At 39.4% G+C, this 23,898-nt stretch overlaps 1 protein-coding gene and 1 pseudogene across 2 annotated transcripts in view; one reads left to right on the top strand and one right to left on the bottom strand.

Moving 5' to 3' along the window:
* ARHGAP32 (Rho GTPase activating protein 32) overlaps positions 1–23,898 on the top strand; it is a 165,331-nt gene that overhangs the window by 36,169 nt on the left and 105,264 nt on the right.
* Positions 10,934–15,508, bottom strand: LOC311613992 (keratin, type I cytoskeletal 18-like; annotated as a pseudogene). Its single transcript has 3 exons — positions 15,495–15,508; positions 14,006–15,153; positions 10,934–11,089 (listed from the first exon to the last, which is right to left on the bottom strand). The product of its transcript is annotated as a keratin, type I cytoskeletal 18-like (transcript).

Below are 23,898 nucleotides of genomic sequence, written 5' to 3'. Positions count from 1 at the left end.
TTCTTAGTACCTTCCCCCTCTCTAGCTGTGGAGGGAAATGTAAAACTGTGTGTGTAGTGAAGCAGAGTCATTGGGTGAGAAAAGGAGTAAATATCAGGAGATAACTCAAGGGGACAGTTCACTTGAAAGTTGCCTTGGAGTAAGCTGGATGCGCAGTATGTAGCAATTTCGCAAACTGTTATAAAGATTTGTGCAAGTGTAAATGCAAACACTGGGTCTTCAGGATAGTTTACTCTTTTAAGTACGGTACACAGAGGTGTACTGCTGGAGGCTATTGCAGCAGAAGTACCATTTGAGATGCCATGTGGGATAAAAACACACAGCGCTGGAAAAACAGCAGCAGGGAAATCAGTCTAAGAAGTAGCAACCCGTGTTTGCATAGAGGAAGTCCTTTGAAAAAATAGGACTAAAAGAAATAGAGGTTGCAATTGTAGCCATCTTGCAGAATGTGTGCTTTATCTGTGTGGAAATGATTTATCATTTTATTTTATTTTTGTACATCTATACTAATAAAAGGGTAATATGCTAATTAGACCGGATATCTTCTGGGCGACCTTCCAGACGGCCTTCTGGACAAAGCCATGGTGGTGGGGCCAAGGCAGAGGCAGTTAGGGGCGATCAGGCCAGCAGGGGAGAGCAGTTAGGGGTATCAGGCCAGCAGGCAGGTGAGTGGTTAGGAGCCAGCAGTCATGGATTGTGAGAGGGATGTCCAAGTTGGACATCCACCGAGGGATCCCAGATTGGAGGGGGTGCAGGCTGGGCCAAGGCCTCCTCTGCCCTACCCCGGGCACGAATTTTGGGTACCGGGCCTCTAGTACAGATATAAAGGCGGTTGGTCACCAGTGCTGTTTTTAGGGCTTTAGGAATAGGGTCCCATGTTCCTGTTCTACACAGCAAATTGCACCTTTTGTGTAAGCGCTACACTGCAAAGGAAGGACATGAGCCGTTTTTAAAGAGGTGGCATAATGAAAAGGCCAGACAGACCCAGAGCATCATGTTTAAAGGAACTCCGAGGTAGTGAGCAAGGAAGACATATGCATTACAGCAGAACAGCAAAAGGTTACTTTGTCGGTTTTTTCATTCACACTCTGCTGAATCTTACACAGGCTCTCCTGTCAAGGAAGGAAGTATGTCATCGCCATTTAGTGCTAGTCCAACCCATCGGGAACCTAACGAGCACTGATAGCCAACATCAGGAATGTTTTGGAAAGCATTGCGAGGTTGATCTGTGGTCTTAACTTCTTTCCAATTAAAATGCAGATTTTTTTTTGGGGGGGGGAAATAAAGACCTTATAAGTATCCTAGTTTCTTTTTTGTATACCTTTTAACTAAACTAGAATAAAACCAGTGGATGGTAGGGTAGTGAGTCACAAACTTTCTTACCAAGGGACACATAGCAGTAAATGTGAGTTAAGTAGCCTTGCATTTACTTCTTATCTTACAAATCCACATGACTTTTTTCTTAAAAACATATTTTATTGAGTTTTTACAGAGAGGAAGAGAGAGGGATAAAGAGTTAGAAACATCGATGAGAGAGAAACATCCATCAGCTGCCTCCTGCACACCCCCTACTGGGGATGTGCCCGCAACCAAGGTACATACATGCCTTTGACCGGAATTGAACCTGGGACCTTTCAGTCCGCAGGCCGATGCTCTATCCACTCTTCCAAACCGGTTTCAGCTCCACATGACTTTTGCAGTGCACACAGCTTAGTCTATTCACATGTATAGAAATATAACAGTATGTCAAATTGACACCCCCAGGTGAGGTGCCATTTTAACGTTGTGAATTCCTTGGCACTTGGCTATTGTGCTTCTGTTTTAAGGGTAAGGGGCTGAGGGTCGTTTTTGATTTAATTACTGGGTTTAAAGCTTGATAGTTTGAAATGTCTTACACTAGGATGTACAGCCAGCTTTTATTTCTCTTTCAAACACATGCTTTTGTAGTCTGTGGATGGCGTACAAAGGCAATTACAAGTTATTAATATTTTAGATGTAAATTATCTAGCACCAAGGGGAAACTTCCCCACAATTCTTATCAAAAAGCAAATAAGGCCAGTGTTTTACCCCCAGTTAAAAATATGAACTAACCTCACTAGTGATTCAAAAGATAGACATGAGTTGATGCTGGTTGTTGGTACAGTTCTGGTGACAATAGATATAAATTTTTTTCAAGCTGGAAGAGAGGCTACAAAAAAGAAAGAAACCAACCTAATTTAGTACTCGTATAGGTAAGGAATGTAGCACTCCACAGGTGAGAAGAGTTGTTAACTGACTTGAAACATAATTTAAAATTATTAAAAATCTTCAAATAAGATCTGTGAGAACCTCTGAAGAGCATACGCTTCCTGTGTGGACAGTGTTCTTGTCATCCCCATCATGAGTGTACAAAATCTATAATAATAAAAGCATAATATGCTAATTAGACCAGACGTCCTTCCAGACGACCTTCTGGATGAAGCTGGGGCTGCAAGGGAAGGCCTGGCCTGCACCCTCTCGCAATCTGGGACCCTTCAGGGGATGTCTAAGAGCCAGTTTCGGCTCAATCCCGGCAGGCCAGGCTGAGGGACCCCACTGGTGCACAAATCCGCGCACTGAGCCTCTAGTAATAATAGTAAAAAAAACTAGTTTAAGCAGTGGTTTCTATGTTCATTATTTTCTTGCTTTTTAATATAATTTTATTACATCTCTATGTACCAAAATACATTTACCGTTTCAAGAACTCGTTTTAAATTTTATAAAAAGATCATGATGTGCGATCCAATCTTTGCGATTTCTTCCATTTACTGTTACATTGCTAAAATTCTTCCGTATTATTACTTCTCATTAAATATTGATCCATCTTATATTGTTATGTCTATTTCACTCTATGACCATCACCGGAATTTAATTATCTGATCTCCTGTTTGTGGATACTTGGTTTGATTCTCCCATTTTTATTTGTTACTGTGAACGGTGCTTCTGAAATGATATCCTCATGCTTGTTTCCTATTGTGCATGTACACGAGCTTCTCTCAGTTACATGCCTAGGAAATGAGTTGCTAGGCTATAGCATATGTGAATTTTCCACTTCAGGAAACAGTGTCAATCTCTTTACCGGAGCGCCTGTGCTGTAGCAAATAACTTTCTGCTTCTGTGTGTTATGAATACAGATAAGGGTTCCTACTCTCCTGGGAATTATATCCTAGCTAAATAAATACACGAGACATTTCAAGAATTACTGCAGTATTATACAAAAAAGCAGGTGGGGGGTTGGGAGCTGGGCGATGGAAGGTCTTTAGCCAGTTTTTCATTGTTAGAGGTAGAGGTCGTTTTGGTCAGTGTGATTGTGGAAGGCCTCAGGGAGGGACATGTGAGGCAAGACCACGAAGTGGCAGCTGCGTCAACATCTGGGACTCCAGGAGTGGCTAGTTTGGAGGCCCTGGGGAAGGGATGGACAGGGTCTGTAGCAGGAACAACAACAACTACAAAACCCCATTGTGGTTGTGAGGGAAGTGAGAGGTGGGCAGAGCCAAAGCCTGACAGTGCAATGAAGATCCATAAAAAATGGAAATAGGTGAGTGATCACGAGCTTACTAAAATTTTGGAAATGTCACTCTCACTACCATTTTGGTAACGAATACCAGACAGAAGTAAAAACAAGGAGATTCATTAGAAGCAATTGCTAGTCTAGGTTGACAGTCATGAGGCCTTAGACTAAGGTGGCAGTGGAGAGGAGAGAAATAGTGAGATTCAGGATATGTCTTAGATAAAGTGACGGGAATTGTCCAAAATTAGGTTTGGATTTTTAAGGTGGTATAAGCTTTTTTTTTTTTTTTTTTTTTTTTTTAAATATATATTTTATTGATTTTTTACAGAGAGGAAGGAAGAGGGATAGAGTTAGAAACATCGATGAGAGAGAAACGTCTATCAGCTGCCTCCTGCACACTCCCTACTAGGGCTGTGCCTGCAATCAAGGTACATGCCCTTGACCGGAATCGAACCTGGGACCTTTCAGTCCGCAGGCTGACGCTCTATCTACTGAGCCAAACCGGTTTCGGCAGGTATAATGTAGAAAACATGCCCCTTAATGGTAAAAAAATGTAGAAAACATGCCCCTTAATGGTAAAAAAAAAAAAAAAAAAAAGTTATTTACAAGCTTTCTCTCTGATTTAAATAATTTGCTCAGTGATTTTAGGAGTGTTAACTGATTTTTTTTAAACTCATCCACCTGAATCTGTTTTCTTGGCTGTTCCAGAAAATGTGAAAGTATAGCGGGCCTAGCTCCAGTCCTTTCCTACACATTTTCTATCACTGTCCCTGTTTTGTGGCCATAAACCCTCCTGAGACATTTGTTAATATCATCACTAATCTCATCAGAAAAGTTGTCAAGCTCTTGATGTCAGTTACAAATTTTCCAAAAATCCAGCTTTACTTGAAAGTTCAAACTTTATCATCACAGATACTGATAATTATTTTCCTTTAAGTGACAAGCTCATTTCATTTTTGAGAAAATATCTGCCATATCTCACAGTTTGAGTAATCAGATTTTGGCTTGAACCTCTCAAATAAAAATGGTATTCAATGAAATTTTGCACTACTTTTTGTTATTTTTTTTTTCTTCTGTTAATTTTGGGCTTTGTTTTTCTTTTTGTAGTTCTTTAAGGTGAAACGTCAGGTTATTTATTTATATATTTTTTGAGATTTTTCTTGTTTATTGAGATGGACCTGTAGTGATAAAACTTTCCTAATTACCACTTTTGTTATATACCCCAATTTTGATATGTAGTATTAACATCTTCATTTGTCTCTGTATCTTTTGATCTCTTTTATTTTTTTCTTTGACCTAAAGAAAAAATTACAGCCTTGTTTAATAGCATGTTATCTTTACATATTTGTGGCTTTCCCACTTTCTTTTTGCAGTTGATTTTCAACTTCAAAGCATTGTGGTGGGAGAGTAAGCTGGGTGTGATTTCAATCTTACTAAATTTGTTGAATCTAGTTTTGAGTCTCACCATATGGTCTATCCTTGAGAATGTTCCATGTGTACTAGAGAACAAGGTATAATCTGTTGCACTGGGATAACAGGCTCTGTAAATATTGATTATGTACATTTGGACTAAAATGTCATTGAAGACCAGTATTTCCTTATTGATATTTTGTTTGGATGATCTATCCTGGTAGTCAGTGAAAAATGAGGCTTGTTCATCTTGCATCGTAAGCACTCAAGTGATTTTTCTCAAGACAACCACATGTTGTGTTTTGAAATCTAAAGTGCTTTTATGCGTTCTTCCCATTTCATCACACAGAACATTAAATAGATACATGGATTCACCAAGAGGCTGCCAGTTCAATTCCAGTCAGGGCATATACCTGGGTTTTGGGCTTGATCCCCCTGTAAGGGGTGAGCAGGAAGCAGCTGATCAATTTTTCACTCTCACATCGATGTTTCTCTCTCTTTCCCTCTCCCTTCTCTCTCTAAAATTCAATAATAATAATAAAAAAAAACTAAAAAAACAAGACTATCAACACAACAGAATAAATATTTGCACAAGGACCATAAAGTATTTATGTGCTATATAACAGTGAGAAATTATTTTAGTTTAATTTTAGTGAATTTTAGGCTTATATTTTATAAGTTAGCCAATCATGGAATTGGTTTGAATGTAGTATTTGAACCTCTCAAGCAAAAATCATTCTTTTGAAATCATTTAGTTTAAAGATAGCTTAATCGTTTTTTAAAAAAGGTTTACTCGGAGGCACACACTTATGTTATATTACTCATTAGAAATATTAAAAGTATTTCCTAGTTTAATGTGATGTCTCAAATTTAGCTTGTAGAGGACAGAAATGCCTAAATTAAACAGTTGCTTACTTTCCTGTCATATTCCAGGAACAATGTTTTTCCTTAAGATGTTTTGCAATGGAATTTTAAGAAAGTAAATAGAACAAGCAGTAAATATGTATGGAATACAGATAGTGGCATCATTCATTGCATGTTTTACCTGGGTTTTTACTATAAACTCAAATGGGAGCGATTGAGGAGTGTAAACACTTTTATCCAGGTACAAAAACAATAGTGTTTCTCCATAGCATCAAAGCATTTTCTCAAAGATATGGATTGTGGAATTGGAAAACAACAAATAGTTTCTTTTTAAGTATGTTTCATAAAATGATCTGAATTGGTTAAGCAGTAGAACGTTAAACTGTAGGTTCATGTGCTCGGCGTCTCTGCTACAGTAATTATGTCTTTCACAAGACTGCCACCTGATGTTCCAATTCTTTATTAGCAGCTAGCTCAGTATTTCACTTAGCAGCTTAACCTAGTTTTGTTCCTTGTTATTTGGCCACATTAATATTACATATCCGTATCTCTTAATATGCAGGCTGTTCTCGACACAGTGATAAAAATTAAGACCTTTAAGTAATTTAATTAAAAATATCGACATATTTTAAGGGATTTTGATAAATGATTCTTTTCCAGTGGCCCCAAACCTTGCTGATAACTTCTCCACTACACTACCTTTAAAAAAAAATTATATATATATATATATATATATATATATATATATATATATATATATATTATTGGTTTTTACAGAGAGGAAGAGAGAGGGATAGAGAGTTGGAAACATCGATGAGAGAGAATCATCGATCAGCTGCCTCTTGCACGATCCCTACTGGGGATGTGCCCGCAACCAAGGTACATGCCCTTGACTGGAATCGAACCTGGGACCTTTCAATCCACAGGCTGATGCTCTATCCACTGAGCCGAACCGGTTTTGGCTACACTACCTTTTATGCTCTTGTATCTACACACCTCCAATCTTCAATTGGTAGTTAAGGCAGCAGTCTTTGGGGTTGCTCCATGGTGGTGGCGGGGTAGATTTTTAGCATAACACAATGTAAAAATAATATTAATTAGTTCTTTAGTAATCAGAGTGTTGGATATTTGAGCCAATAGTAAAAAGTTTAATTAGGAAACAACTTATCTTCAAGAAGATGTGAATGAAATTGAGAAAGAGAGAGAGAGAGAGAGAGAGAGAGAGAGAGAGAGAGAACACGAAAACATCAATGTGAGCTCCAGACACTTATCTGCTGCCTCTTGCAAGTCTCTTACTTGGGATTGAGTCCACAACCCAGGTCCTGCCTGGGAATCAAACTGGTAACCTTTTGGTGCACAGGATGACGCCCCGGTCTTACCTTCAAGATTTTTATCATTTTTATTTAAAATCATACAAATCACATATCCACTTATCCCACAAAACTAGGGTACATATATTCAGTCTCATTACCTATAACTTTTTCTGCCCTCGTTTATTGTCTCAATTTATCATCCCTATTGTGTTCATGTAAGATTCATCATTTTGGCTATCATAGAGCACTGTACATATTTGAAATAAATATTTTTAAATGGCTCATGTAGCATTATGAAAACGTTGCACTATTAAAAATATTATCTGCAACCTAACATTTAATTCAAGGGATGGGAAAACCTGTCATGTTTTCAGGAGTTTTAGCCTAGTATTTATATTTCAATAATGCAGCTGAGATAAGGCACACTATTTTTGACACGTTCTGCAATAATGTTATTCAAAAGGATCCTAAGGAGGCTGCGGTGACGTCTTGGACTCTTGCATCAGCCACTTTTGTCCTTCACTGTCGCACCACCTGCTGCCATTTGCAGGAAATTTCAGCACATTAGCGCATGCTGTGCTGGCCTTTGCCTTTGCCAAGTTAATTCTGGCAAATGGAAGATTCAAATTGAGGTGGTAGAGGTGGTAAGCCACATCCTTTGTGCCAGATGCCTCCTGGGGTATTTTTCTGGTTTAGCTGCAGCAGTGATATTGTCAATGAAATGTGAGTTTCCTTGAGCATAAGATCATGCTCCTGCCTTGGGGGACATTTCTTAATGACTCCGAATACAACTTGTATCATTTAAATTTCAAGCAGCAGAACTACCAACTGAGCCAAAACTATTTGAGGCTTAGACAATTGAAAACTGAGATTTTTTTCAAGTAGACTGTATTTTATTTGAAATATAAACTTTTGGTGGGATATAAAATGAAGACATTTGGGAACAACAAGGTAAAGTTCAGATGAAAATATAATTTGAGGTCCAAATTAATCATATTTGGTAGCCCAAATAGGTTTGTTCTTGATTTGTAGAATAAGCCATTTCTTAGCCCCCAAATTAGAACCTTGTTGCCTTCTTATAAGTATTCTGGATTACACACCTTTAAATACATCTTAATTAAGCACACATATACAATATACGTACCTACAATGCTATGGAGTTCCGTAGGGCATTGATGTAAGCAGACCTTGCTCTACTTGTCACCTAGAATGTTTACAATTGTACTACCTTATGTACTATCCTATATAATAAAAGGCTAATATGCAAATCGTCCCCTTGGGATTTGACTGCTTGCTATGATGTGTGCTGACCACTAGGGAGCAGCATGGAACAAAGGCAGCCAGAGGAAGGAAGGCCCCACCAGCAGACAGCAGCCCAGGGAAAGAAGACCCCATTCGGCCCTGATCACAGGCCAGGCCTAGGGACCCTACCTGTGCACGAATTTCGTGCACTGGGCCTCTAGTACTACGTATAACATTCTAACACTGCAGTGGAGTCATTAGCATTTAAAATAAGTATAAATTATTTTGAGGTAAATTAAGCAGTATGGTTTGTAATCATGTATATTTTATTGGTATAGCCTTTATAAGAATAATTTGCCCCCACAGACCCAAGAATTCCAAAATAAGCAGTTAAAAGAAGATGGTGATTTTCCTTCTTTCAGATTGCCAGAGCTCTCTGCTAAGAAAATACAACTTCCCACATGTGCATATGTTATAAGCACCATGGTGTGCTTCCCGTTTGCACAGAGAGGGCCTTATTTGTACAGTATGCCAGGCCACTAGGTAGAGGTTGAAGTTGATAGCGATGTTACTATTTTATTTCATTCATTTCAAGCCTTGTCTTAACCACATGCGGCTAATGAACAACCCCTCCATATTTCAATTGATCAATTCTGAGTTATAGGATTAGAAATGGCTATTTATATAATTTTTATACTCTTTATTTAGGAATGCTATTTCCTGTGCTTAAATTATTGGTCATTTCAGAAAGTAAAAGCATATCATTTGGCGGCTTAATTTTTGTGTTTATTTCTTATGTAAATGCCTGATCATGATCCAGTGTGCTGTTGGGTAAATCAAATGAACTGAAGGAGCTCTAGTAAAGAGTTTAGGATCTGGTTTCTGGAAACCCAGTAGATCTGTGTGGGTGTGGGAGAACCTGCATTTAAAAAAAAATATTTTATTGATTTTTTACACAGAGGAAGGGAGAGAGATAGTTAAAAACATCGATGAGAGAGAAACATTGATCAGCTGCCTCCTGCACACCCCGTATTGGGGATGTGCCCACAACCAAGGTACATGACCTTGACCAGAATGGAACCTGGGACCCTTCAGTCTGCAGGCTGATGCTCTATCCACTGAGCCAAACCAGTTTCAGCGAACCTGCATTTTTTTTTAAGCTACTCAAGGGTGCCCAGTTAAGTTTGGTAGTCAGTCATACCATCTTTATGTAGTTCTCTTAAATACATGCTGAGGAACTCCTGGCTTTTGGGTTACGTAAAAGGTACTGAGATGCGTAGGCAAGGAATAGCTCTTCTGTTGTGTTAGATGCCCAGTATTTTTGATGGGAGGACTTTTATTTTGTAGTAAGACTTGAAATATCTGACTGCTCATAAAAGCATGCATAGTAAATATAGATATTGATTTTAAAACATCATTTTTTTTTTTTTTTGCACACTGCTTTTGCTATAACATGATGTATGTATTTCTAAAAAAAAAAATCTTGTGATTTTACAAATCATGTACTAAGAAGAAAAGGTCTGGTAAAAATAGGGTTGCACAAATAACTCAAAATCTCTACAGCTTTGTGTTCAGAGCACTAAAAATAGCAGTAGCCGACCTAATAACTGTGGATCCTGCGAAAGCGTTGCCTACCAAGAAGGACTCCTGGTGGCTAACTGGACTCAAATTAAAAATAAAACAGAGCCTTGCAGCCATTTCCGCGTGGGGGCCTGTCACCCAAAGTGCACTTCAGGGAGAAGCCTGACTAAGCTGCCTGCCTCATGAGCTAAACTGCCTGCCTGCACTGTGCCCCTGCCATCTGAGCAGCCCTTAACAAAGGTGTTCCTGGAATTGTTTTCAACCAATAGGACTGAGGTTTTCCCTGTACAATTGGAGCTGTGTATCTGTAGCCCCAGTATATATCCCCAACAGCATCTTCATCAACCAATCAGAGTGGCTCTATTCTAACAATATAGGACAGTGCCTTTGGGGCCAATCAACGTACATGGATTTGGAGACGGACCGATTAGAGACCAGGGCGTGGGGACTTCGGTCTCTATAAGTCAGCTCTGCTCCTCTCTGGCTCAGAGAGCACTCTTTCCCTTTCCACCTAAGAGCAGAGCTGTCTAGCCCCGTGGTCGGCAAACCGCGGCTCGAGAGCCACATGCGGCTCTTTGGCCCCTTGAGTGTGGCTCTTCCCCAAAATACCATGGCCTGGGCGAGTCTATTTTGAAGAAGTGGTGTTAGCAGAAGTTTAAGTTTAAAAAATTTGGCTCTCAAAAGAAGTTTCAAACGTTGTACTGTTGATATTTGGCTCTGTGGACTCATGAGTTTGCCGACCACTGGTCTAGCGCAAGAGGGGCCTCCTCTCAGCTGTGCTGCTTCACAGCCATGCTGCTTCCTAATTGGACTAATAATATGCATGAGGTCTGCAGCTGGGCTGCCTCACAATGGAGCTGTATGCCTTCCAAGGTAGAAAAAGGAAACCTGAATTCCTATAGTTGAGTTTACAGATTTCAGAATAGATGGGCTTCAGGGTTTCTTCTAGCTTGGAGATTATTTGACTCTGAAATTTCTGTTAAGGGCTCATGTCTTATTGAAGTTCTTTATATTCTCTGACACAAATACTTCTCTGGCCCTTCATTCTCTTTATCGGGACATAGCCACCGGCCAAGTTCTTCTTCACCGTCCTAGACATCTGCAGCAGATACTCCATTTGGCAAATATTCCTAATTGCAGAGGTGATGGCCTAACAAAAATGTCAGCAGCCTCATAGGAATGGTCCCCATATTGATTCACAACCAGGGGCCAGGCCAGCCATCATTGTGTCTCAGGGTGTCATTTACAGGATGTCCTGGGGAGATATTGGTACCTTCCTGATATCCGCAGACATTCTGGTTAAAGGCTTACGTCTGTTTCATCTGGGAGTTTTTAAGGAATTACACAAAGTTTACAGAGAGGGAGAGAGATAGAGCGTTAGAAACAGAGTTTTTGCCCTGTTACTTTCCCCCTCGTATTGTCCTAGGTTCTAATTGAAATAATTTCCCCCTTAAGGGTTGAATGCTCAACCAACTTGACACTCTCAAGGATAATTTACTTTTTCAGTTGTTATTAATCAAAATAAATCCCTAAATAAGTTATGAGTCATTGTTATCAGTGAGTGTGTACAAATCCCTGAACTTTTCGGGGGCAGAAAAAAGGGTTGAGAATCTGTTGAAAAGATTCTGGAAGAAACAGCCTTAGTTTTTCTTTTTCTTTGGAAAACAATGCTGCACGTGACCTGTTTTCTCATTGTATCCTCATTTCCTGGAACTCGGTGCACCTGTTTTTACTATTAAGCTGTTTCACGTGACTGTGTAGTTATTGAAAGATTATAATGAATTCTGTTCTCAATGCTTTTTCTTCTCCTAAAAGTTTAGTTTTCTAAAATCTAATGTTGTATCTAAAATACATAAAATCCCCGCCCTTTCCCTGGTTTACTTTCTCTTTGTCACGTGCCCTTGGCTCAGAAATTTGTCACAGTGCTTGGAAAATAGTAAATGGCTGTACTAATTTAAGGGGGATATTTTTATTACTGGCTGGTTGGTTGACACTACCAGTGAAGGTTGAGTCGTCTTTTCCACTTGTTCATACAAAAACTCCTTGCTAGTTCATGGACATAGTTGGTCTCTGTAGAATCTTTTACTGTGGTAACTGTTCTTTGACTTGGAGATTCCGATGCACTGACCAGATAGTAACAGCACTTGCTTGGGGTTGGGCGGAAGAGATTGTCTAGTTCTCCTTGGCAAATCTATGACACTTGTTACTAACATGTTGGATTTCCAAGCTCAGTGGTCGACAAACTCATTAGTCAACAGAGCCAAATATCAACAGTACAACGATTGAAATTTCTTCTGAGAGCCAAATTTTTTTAACTTAAACTATATAGGTAGGTACATTGTTATTAACATAATTAGGCTACTCCTAAGCTGGCCTTTGCTAAAAACTCAAGGGGTCAAAGAGCTGCATGTGGCTCACGAGCTGCAGTTTGCCAGCCACTGTCCAAGCTCATGAGGATTTATTAATGTTTATCCCCTTTGTGTTACATTATGTCATGAATCCATGTTTTCTCAGATATGAGTCTGTTACAGGTAATTATTTGATCCAATTCTTACAATCATTTAATTTCAAATATTTAAGAGTTGGCGAACCAAGTATAGTATATTAGAATGGGATTTTCCTGCACTTCAAACCCCCCCCCCCCCCCCACACACACACATAATTGATCATTTATTCTGGGATGTCAATCGTTTCTTCTTCCTGCTCAAGTGGGATTGATTTATGATGTTTCTGTCCTCCACTTTAAGGATATTCCACAGTCCACGCAGCTTTTATGTGGTCCTTCTAAAATAGTAGGAACTAATTACTGACACACATGCTGGGTAGAGTCTTCGGATTAGTCAGAGATGGTTCAGATGTGTGTGGGTATTACTATTGGCCACAGTAGATCATGTAGGAGGACACAGGATGTCATTGAAGGCAGCAGAGGGTGCAAGAGCCCATTTGGGTCAGAAGTCAAACAACTTGAAACCTCTTATTATGTCATACCGTGGAGAGCTGCCCCACTTTTACTTGATTAAGTCACTGCAAGGTTATCTGTAGCCCTTTGGTTACTGTTTTCTATCTTTTTTACCATTTTGTTGCTCATTTGATTGACATTTTTTTTAAGAAGGCTGTTAGATAAGGCAGATAATATAAAATGAAAGCATTCACTATAGCTTTCAGGAATTAGTGCCTGTAAAGGAAATATGACAGGTAGAGGAACCTGTAGAACAACACTTGGGATATAATCAGCAAGATCCAGACTGTTAGAGATTATATCAGACCTGGCTTTGTCAAAAATATGTGACAGAAAAAGGCGGGAAAGCCTTTAAATCACTAGAGATTTAAGAGATCTATTAGCTAAATGTCATATGTGGACTTTCTGATTTAAACAAATCAATTGTTAAAGAAAAGGATTCCTGGCCATTGGAAAACTTTGTACACTGACTGCATATTTATGATATTAAGGGATTGGTGGTTAATATCTTTAAGTGAGATAATGATATTTTAGTAATTTAATTTCATGAGAATTTTGATTTCTTATCTACAGGAGCTTAACATTTTTTAGTAAACCCAAAACCTAGATTTATGAAACATCTTTCTTTATTATGCCTTCCATTTTTTCAGCATCTATTTTTTTTAAATATTATGTTGCATGGATACCTAATATGTACTGTTTCATTTGATGATTGATTACAAAATGGTTAATCATGGTTATTCTATTCAGATGAGAAAATTGAACATCAGAGATCTTGTTTTATTGACTTTGTGATGTTTAATGGTTTCAGAACTTCTTATTTGCCCACTGCACCACAAGAAGGTTAGGGCGTTCCTCGCTTCTGAAGCTTTATTGCCTCAGAACTTTGGGGTCAACCTCATACACGTCTTTGCTGTCCAAAGTCCTGCTGGTTGGTGGTAGTTTTTGGGATGGATTGCATAGAGTTGTTGTAGCAGGGGTCCTCAAACTTTTTAAAGTGGGGGCCAGATCACGGTCCCTCTGAGAGCTGGAGGGCCGGACTATATGAACTACTAATTCCTACTGTAACACCTCGGCTGCGCTCACTGCCCAAAAAACCTGGCGGGCCGGATCAGACTCCTCTGCGGGCCGCATGTGGCCCGCGGGGCCGTAGTTTGAAGACCCCTGTGTGTCACCAAGATTGAAGTTCTCCCCTCCCTCCAGCAGGTGGCAGTAGGTGTTGATCGACCTACTGCTTGACCTTGATGTTCAGCAGAGCTTCTTACTCCTGGTCCTGGCCATGGCCCTGCCCCTCCGCCCGGGTCTGGGGCATCTCTGACTCCAGGGCAGCTGGATCCTGTTGAGCTGTCCCATCTGCATGGCATAGCGTGTTTCCACCTCCCTCAGGCTGTTCTCCAAACTAGCCTTCAGTTTTCTCATTGAGGCCACGTTGATCTCCAAGGACTGGACGATAAGTCTCAGCTCTGTGACTGTCATCACAGCAGCTCCTATCTCAGTGGTCTGTGAGGTGCTCACTGTAGTGCTCTCCTCAGTGTGCGGGGACCAGTATTTGTCTCGCTCCATTTGGTTCTTCTGAGCCAGCTCATCGTACTGGGTTCAGGTGTCTGCCATGATCTTGCTGAGGTCCTGAGATTTGGGGGCGCCCAACTCCACGGTCAACTCAGAGTTGGCAGTCTGGTTTCATAGACCTTTAACTTCCTCCTCGTGGCTCTTCTTCATGAAGAGCAGCTCCTCCTTGAGAGCCTCACCCTCTGTCTCCGGCTGCAGCTCAGTGACATTGGTGCCATCAGTGACTTTTCAGAGCTTATTGATGTCACTCTCCAGAGACTGGTGCATGGCAAATTCCATCTGTTTTGATTCTGAAGTCATCATCAGCAAGATGGGCATTGTCTACAGAACTTGCAAAGATCTGAGCCCTCAGACCCTCAATGGACTACAGTAATGCCTCAGTGGCTGACCTGGGGTCCCTTCTTCTTTAGGTTTCCCAGATTTTGCTCTGTGGTATCTGATTACCAGCCCCCAGGCTCCTCACTCTCTCTGGGTAGGAGGCCAGGTGGTCATTCAGACATTGCACAGTTTCCTTCTCTGTCTGGTTGGCCATGCTTCTGGACCCCCAGCCACAATGGACACTGGTGGAGTGGGACATGGAAATCCTGGAGCCCGAGCCTCTGGTGCCTGCATGGGCACTGGCCCTGCTGTTTGCCAGCTGGGCTGGTGGCTGGGCAACTGCCTGGCGCCCAGGGTCAGGTAAGAAGCTGGAGCAGGTGATGGATGAAGCTCATGTTATTCAGTGAAGAAGGCCAAGACTCAGGCTCAGGCTGCTGGTCAAACTTAAGAGATCATAAGGGGATTACTTAAGATAATAAGTGGCATAGAAGGAATTTGAATCATTTGCACTTCATTAAATTAAAAACTATCTACCATTATTTCTAAAATGGAAACTATGGATACTCAAAAATACTACTGGTAAAAATTCCTACTGTTGTTTTCAATTACTTTTATATTTAACTTGACTGCTATTTATAATGGTGAAACAGTAGCTAATGCATTGCATGCCAGTAGGCAATGGGTTAGATTCTAAACCCACTTACCTTACCACAAGGGAATCATGATATAACTTGGAGATGCTGAATTGAAAAAAAAAAATGGCTTCATTATTTTGCCAGTTCGGTTTGAGACATTGTAAAATGTGCTTTGCATTCATTATATCTTTGGGAAATGTCAGATGAAAAGCACCACAGATAATAACCTTAATGTCTGGCTCGGCAAAATAAGAAGAAATAGGCAGATATTCAATTTCTAACTAATGTGTCATTCAAATTTAAATATAAGTCTGTATGGTTTTAAAGAGCTACATATATTAACTTTAAAAAAAAACCTTTCTATTATATTTTATTCTTCAAAAGTTTTGCATTATTATCTTTGCAATTGATATGCTTTATCAGAAGACATTTCTATAACAAAAGATAATGGGGAAAATGCCTGTCTCCTGAAATAAGTTTAAATGAGCAGGTAGAAACTTAGCGCTCCTTTCTAGGATAATAAAACTGAAGAATTATTGATACCAGAATAGAAGTATACTTATTTTATTATTACTATTGTTTCCTTAAACTTTTTTTTAAAAGTTGAGAGAGAGGGGGGGAGAGAGAGAGAGAAAGAGAGAGAGAGAGAGAGAGAGAGAGAGAGAGAGAGAGAGAGAAAGAGAGAGATAGAGATCATTTCTGATTATTTACTAAATTCATATTTAGCATTTTTGCAATATTATTAATATTAGGAGTTCTGATACAATGGTAACCAGAAGTACTATATGTACAGTTTAGTTTCTGCCAAGATCATAATTTTCTAGCCCTGAATTTATGAAAGTTGTAGCCTTCTTGCACTGTAGCTCACTGACTATGGAATATTCAGTCAAAATTCTATCTCAGAAAATAGTTCCTTTCATTAAACATTCAGACTTCATTATCTTTACAAGACCTTTTACATACCAATTGTGACATAATCAATTCTTAATTTTCAACACTATACTTTTACATTGATTAACTGTGGTCCACTTTCTTCTATAGTCCTATAGATAAAACTATTGTTTTAGTATTGAATGGTCATTTAAAAAGATGAATGATTCTGATTCATAAAAGATAAATTCATTTGAATTCATATTCAAAAAGATACATTTCTTTTTGCCAGTGTTTTCATTTAATCACTATATGTAGATGTTGTATTTTTGTGGTCTTTAACTCATTGGTAGGATAATTATAACTTATTTTAGGCTTTACCTTTATATGTTAACAATTATATAGTTTTTATTTTTTCTGTGTGTATATTGTTTCTGTGTGTATATTGAGAGCAAAAATGAGTACCCCCTCAGATCAGTGAAGATTTCCTGAGATCTCTGGAATCTAATGTACCTTATAATGCAAGCATTTCTGTTTTTATTACTTACTGACTCAGCCAAAGGAATGCTGAAGTTAAGACAACTTTCTTGTTTTGTGTATCTATGGCTGGGTAGTTGTATGCGTTGTTCTCTGTAGCCTCTGACTACTTTAATTTTATTTGGTAGAATATGTTAATGTTGATACTATGTCCTTCTCCCCTTGGCATGAAAATACCTTGAGCCTCTTGAGAGTTGGGACAAAGTGTTCCTGGGTTGGATTTTGTGAACTTTTGAACAGGGAAGCAGTAAAAGAAAGGGATGTTCCCTAACCAGTTTGGCTCAGTGGCTAGAGTATTGGCCTGTGAACTGAAGAGTCCCGGGTTTGATTCCAATCAAGGGCATGTACCTTGGTTGCAGGCACATCCCCAATAGGGGGTGTGCAGGAGGCAGCTGACCAATGTTTCTCTCTCATTGATGCTTTTAACTCTCTATCCCTCTCCCCTCCTCTCTGTAAAAATCAATTATATATATATATATATATATATATATATATATATATATATATATATATATATGAAAGGGATGTGGCTTATCAGTTTGACAGTAAGTAGATGCAGTCTCTGCATAACAGACATACTATGGACATTAGATTCCTTTATCAATGAGGTGCAAATACCATTGGTTTGGGTCTTCATAGGTTGGGGTGGGAAATACATAGAGAAGGGATTACATTCATATTAATTCCTGGTGATCAGGTTTTAAGCCAATCAGGAAAGGTAACCACGTGGTCTTCAGGAGCAGAGGCCTCTGGGAACTACACAGTCTTAGGGATTGGATTGACTGCTTCCTTTCCTCCCTCCTGTTATTCAGTACCTTCTGTTTGTGCCAGGTTTTCTTTGGCTCCAAAAGAAGGGAAAAGACAATGGAACATGTTGATTTTGAAGTTAAAAGTAATCTTTAAAACTCTGAATAGCAGAGTCAATCAACCCTGTGAGAACAAGTCTTGGAGGGTCTGGTTGGTGCGTACGTCAGATCGTGGGAAGGGTTAGTCAGACTGCCCTCATGTTCTGTGGCAAATAGTGCTGGCAGTGCACTTTCCTGGGTTTGAAAGGGCTTGAGGAAGTGAGGTGAAGCAAAAGAAATAGTTGAAAGGAAACATGGGATTAATAGAAACATCTTAAAGGAGTTGACATTGTTTAGAAGAAAAAGAAGTGCTAGGTACTTAAGATAATATTTAAAAATCTGGTTCTACACTGAGGGGTATAAAAGGTTATATTTAAAATTAGTTATTGGTTTTTTTGTAAGTGTTATATGTGCATGATATAGTGAAAAACTGTCTCCCTCTTATTCCTCTTCTCTGGCTGTATTCTTTCATTTGGAGACCACATTGTCACTGGCTCCGTCCTTCCATAGAGATCCTGCACATGTGTAGTCATGCATGCTGCTTCTTCGTCTTCTTTGAACATGTGAATTGCAGCACTTCCTATAAACCAATCCATACCTTTATCTCTTTCTTTTTTATTTTTATTTTTTAATATATTTTATTGATTTTTAGCAGAGAGGAAGAGAGATGGATAGAGAGTTAGAAACATTGATGAGAGAGAATCATCGATCAACTGCCTCTTGCACACACCCTACTGGGGATTTGCCTACAACCAAGGTACATGCCCTTGACTGTAATCGAACCTGGGACCTTTCAGTCCGCAGGCCGACGCTCTATCCACTGAGCCAAACCAGTTTCGGCATACCTTTATCTCTTTCTTCCTTGCCTTAAGGTGGTCTTAGGGTTTTGTTCCATGTTATGACCAGTAGGACTGCCTTGCGTTTCTCACTTAACTGTACACAAGTAGCATTCCATTCTATGGGTAGCCCATAATTGAACTATGTAGTTTTCTGTTAATGGGCAAGCAAGGTTGTATTTGCTATTTCTATTTTTGTGATTGTAAAGTTTACTACAATGACTATTTCTGTCCATCTCTTATTTCCACATGTAAAAATAAGGTCATGTCCTAGAAGGGGATTTGCTGAGCCAAAAATATGTGCATTTTGAATTTGGGTAGATTTTTGTCAGATTGTCTGGCACAGAGGTTATGTCATTTTATATTTTCATCAACAGTGTACATGTGCTTTCCCACATCTTGTTTCAGTTTGTTAAAACCTTTAAAAATCTTTGCCTGGTAGATTGAAAAAAAGGCATTTTATTGTGGTTTTTGCATTTCTATTATGAGTGGAATTAAATACTTACTATCTTTTAAGGTCCTTTTATATTTTTCTATTATTATTCTGTTTATGCTCTTTGCCTGTTATCTTCTGGGTTGTTGAGTCTTGCATATAAGTAGGAACACTTTATATATTAGAGAAATTAAATGTGATATGTTCCAAATATTTTTCTCAATTATTTACTTTTTACTGTGTGTGTGTGTGTGTGTGTGTGTGTGTGTGTGTGTTATTTGCTAAATACTAGTATATATCTCCAATACATATTTTTTGTTTGGGAAAGATTTTAAAATTTGTAAACTTTGTAAATGATTCAGTTTTTAATGGTTTCAGGGCTTCTTAAAATTATAGTTAGAAAGGACTTTCCCACTGTGAGATGATGAAAGCTTTCCCTATGAATTCTTTTTATGGTTTTATTTTTACATTTAAATCTTTGATCCATTGGGAATTTATTTTGATGGGTGGAATGAGGGAGGGATTAAATTACATCTCTTCTGAATCTTTGGAATATGTTAGGGGATTTATGGCATAGAGAGATCTCAATAATACGTTAATTTTTAAAATGATTATTCAGGCCAAAATTTGCTATGGAGTTGTCTGGAGTGGAAATTATTGGACTAGTTTGCAATATATTTCTGTGTAAATTGTTTAGGGATTTTTCCATATTTGTTGCTGTCAAGAACCATTTGTTTTATAAATGTACTAGAGGTTTGGTGCAAGAAAGTTGTGCATGGGTAGGATCCGTAGGTCTGGCTGGTGATCAGGGCTGATCAGGGCCTTCTGGCTGTCGGCCAAGGCCTCTCTTCCCTGGCTGCTGGCTGCTGGCCAGGGTCTTCCTTCATTCCGAGCTGCCCCTGGAATGAAAGTCATAGCAAGCAATCGAACTCCTGGTCTCCCAGGGACAATTTGCATATTAGGCTTTTATATGTAAAGATTCCAAAACCAAATTTTGGTTTCTTGCAGAAATACATTTGATGACCACAGTCAGTAGATTAAAATTATACAGAGTTTTAAAGCAGCAAGATTAATACAGTAACACATTACATAAGTTATAATTTTATAGGAAAGAAAAAAGTACAGTATTGTATAAATAAAGTCAGTTAGAAGGTCTCTTTTTTTTATTTTCAAGTGTATCCCAGTGGATGCCTTAAAATTTTTTTTTTTTATCTGATCAGATTTCATAGATAATCAGAGCTCCGTTAAAAGGCAGAAACCTGTGACGATCTGACATGGCAGTGGATGGTAGCAGTACGGCCGATTTCTAAGTAACAGCATGCTGTTGCCTGTTTTATAGATGCTATACTTTTCACTCCATTCCCAGAAACTCATTTATTGCTGCTATTGGCACCTCTATATTAAATTATGTGCAAAAAATGCCACATGCTTTTTATTGGATACAATTTTTTTGCATGCTTTTTATTTTATATAATTTTCAACATCTTCTAACTTAGAATGCCTTTTTTTTTTTTTTTTTTTTTTTTTTTTAAAGCCATGGACAGACAAGCTTGGCTGTGAGTGTCCTACTTTGCAGGCATTGCTGAGGGGAAGGGAAGATGGGTGTGTTACATTAGAAGGCATGAGGTTGGCCCGGTCCCTAGACTTACCTCGTCTATAAATTGTGATCCTCCTTAACTGTGAGATCTATAACTGCGCCTCTCAGCCTGGTTGGCCCTGGAGAGCTTCACCCACAGTGTTATCTTTTCTAGTTTTCCTGCTTATTTTTTTCTTAGGTCTGAAATAGCAAAAGGATATAAGTGAGAAAAGCATGCCACGTTGAGAACATCTGATGTTCACTTACGTGGTCACATGCAGCTAAGAAGAGACAAATGGGGGTGAAATCAATAATCAAGAAGGACTGAAAAGTCCCCTTGGTTAGGGCTCTGCATTGGGTTATGTAGGTCACCTCCCAGGGCCTCGGGCAGTGGGCGGGTCTGATGTCACAGGTGTAGCAGTCAGTGCCATGAGTATGTGGTGTGTGATTTCCTGTCTTACCCACTGTAATTAGCCCTAGCCCGGTGCGTAATAGACTCTGGCCGGCATGCTCACGTATCACTGGTGTACCGGCCACGCACCCGAGTGCAGGTAAATAGAGCTCAACAGCCTGGACACTGGCGCTCCTGATTCCATGCCGTGAGGATGGAGACTGAGAGTGAGAGCAGCACTTCGGGGGATGACAGTGTCTTTTGGTTGGATTCTGAAGCTGTCACCCAGGTGACTGACACTGAAGGGGGAGGAAGGGAAGAAACTTGCAGGTAATTATGGAATCCCCAGTTTCTCTCTCTCTCTCTCTCTCTCTCTCTCTCTCTCTCTCTCTCTCTCTCTCTCTCTCTCTCTCTCTCTCTCTCTCTCTCTCTCTCCCCCTTTTCTGTTCACCCCCACGCCTCCTTCCCATCCTCTGTGTTTTCATCTCCTTTCAGTGAGACTTTCTGTTCTCCGGGGGCCGGTTTGGTGCTGTAAGAGGACAGGTTTCTAGTTGTATATCACGCTCTTCATTCCCCAGCTCGCCCTGAGCTTGTAAAATGCATGAGAAATGACTTGTTGAAACACCAGGAAGAGAGGGTGTCAGACAGGTTCTGGAGTGGCATTTCAGGAATTTCAGGTAGAGACTCAGGAGTGAACTACTACCCCTTCCTGTGCCTGATTTGTATCGGAGAGATTTAATCTGGATTTGAATATAATAGGACTTTCTTTCTCTATTTTTAGAGAGTGTATGTGTGTGTGTGTGTGTGTGTGTGTGTGTGTGTCTGCTTTTGGTGCCTTTTTCATGTGTATGAAGCATTTTCATTAAGCATAAATTCATTATTTCATGGCTTTTATCCTTACTCATGTCTCTGACCTTATGGCTCCCTCCTCCTGCCCTCCCCCCCAACCAGTCTTGGTTTGGGATCGCTGGCTGTAACTCCACAAGTCTCCAAGTTGGAGAAGGCCTTGACGAAGCAGCTCTCCAAGTTCAGGGGTGGTGAACAAAGAGGTCTCACCAGCCTGTGGACACGGGGCCATTTGTTTATTGATTCTGTCGCACTGTTACAGGTCTTAGGAGGCTTGATTTTGGCTTTTCAGAAAGGCTTAGCAGATTCAGGTTTTTCGGAGGCATGAACGCAATCCCTGGAAGAGTGTGTAGCACAGATGATCACTGCCACCCACATGGGCAATTAAACATCATTTATAATTTTACCTGTGAGCACGCGGGGAGGTGAACATACCATTATACCCATCAGATCCTGTCTTTGTGTTTAGTGTTCAAAAGAGTGTCTCTCTTTCTCAAGGTGAAGGATTTCTGTATGCACAGATTTCGTTTTTCAAGCCTAGGCTAAATGACAAAAGGGGTTGGATATTAGGATCTCTTGATAACTCACACTAAACTAGCTCATCAGTGGTTAAAATGAATAAGACGTAGGTTTGGAATTTTGCAGAATAATTGAATGCTCAAAGGAACTATGTTATTAGCATCTGGAATTCTTGTGTGAACTTTCTCACTCTCTCCGTGACTTTATTTAGCCTTCCTTTTTTGAGGGTGCCATTTTTTCTCCCAAGTTGCTGGAGTCACTCACATTCCTTAGTTTTCAGTGTGGTCATTCTCACAGCCAGTCAGTAGGAGTGAAGTGTTTATTTTGTTTGCATTGATACTGTTTGACCCCGTATTAAAATTGTGGGGTATTTGCCAAAGGAAGCTCTGAGCCTCCATTAACTTGTTAGGCAATAAGAACCTTCCTGGGCATGAGCCCCAACTGGGAATAGAACCAGTGACCTCCTGTTTCCTGGGTCAGCGCTCAACCACTGAGCAACACCGGCCGGACAAGGATACTTCTTCCTACAATCTAGCACTGCGGGAAGTTGCCCAGTCTCCTTCATGGCAGTAGTTCAAAGGTGTCTACCACTGAGTCATGGATCTCTCATTTTCTAATCTCTTACTTGTAGGGGGAAGTTAATCTCTACCATTTCTCTATGGTAAGATAGTTCTTGGATTGAATATTTAAAGATCATTAGAATCCTTAGAATAGAATAGTCCTTAGGGATTGTCAGAAGGGGAATGTGAGGCAGAAAAGGAAAAACAAATGTTTTAATTCTCTTAAGAAAGAAAAAATTTACGCAGGAGTTGTTATATGCAGTGTAACTAACCCAAATATGTTATTATATACAGAATATTCGTTATCTACTCCTATACAGTAAGTCTTATTTTACCTATTTTACAGATTTAAAAAAATTGAAGTTTATAAAGCTAATTGACCTTATTGTCAGAATACAGTTGAGCAAAATTCTGAACTCAGGTGTAACTGATGTTGAAAGTTAAAGATTAGTTTTAGAAAGATTTTTTGATATGTCTGCTACTAAGTGTTATGCTCTGGTCAGTAGTAATAACTCCTAGAGATTGTAACAGATAAGCTCAGTTCTGAAATATCTTCTGTGAGGAGTTTTTGAGCACCCATGATGTATAGATATGTAACCAATATAAAAGTGAATTAATGCATACAATCATGTGACCTTGTAAAGCTATGACCTCTAGAATACCTAGCAATCATTTCTGACTCACAATCATGAAAGGTTCTTTGGCGTTTGAGGGTAGAAATGGTTATTATATAATCTTTCTTATTTTTTATAGAATCTTTCTTAGTCTTCTCTGATATCATGTTATTGGCAGATAACATAGCCTGGCAAGGAGGACATATAGTTTGAAACAGTTTCAGAGATGATATGGTGCATAATTGAACCACATTTTTAGAACTTGTATCTCTTTCTCTCTCTTTTTTTTTTTTTTAATCCTCAACTGGGGACATGCTTAGAGTGAGAGAGAGAGGAAGAGAGAAGGAGAAAGAAAAGAAAGAAAGAAAGAAAGAAAGAAAGAGAGAGAGAGAGAGATAGGTGTGAGAGAGAAACATCAATCAGTAAGTTGCCTTCTGTACGTGCCCTCAGT

This window comes from Pipistrellus hanaki (genome assembly GCF_964339955.1).
Source record: "Pipistrellus hanaki genome assembly, chromosome: 19".
Lineage (NCBI taxonomy): Eukaryota > Metazoa > Chordata > Mammalia > Chiroptera > Vespertilionidae > Pipistrellus > Pipistrellus hanaki.
Note: the sequence above shows the minus strand (reverse complement) of the source record. Positions and strands in the feature narration are given on the sequence as shown.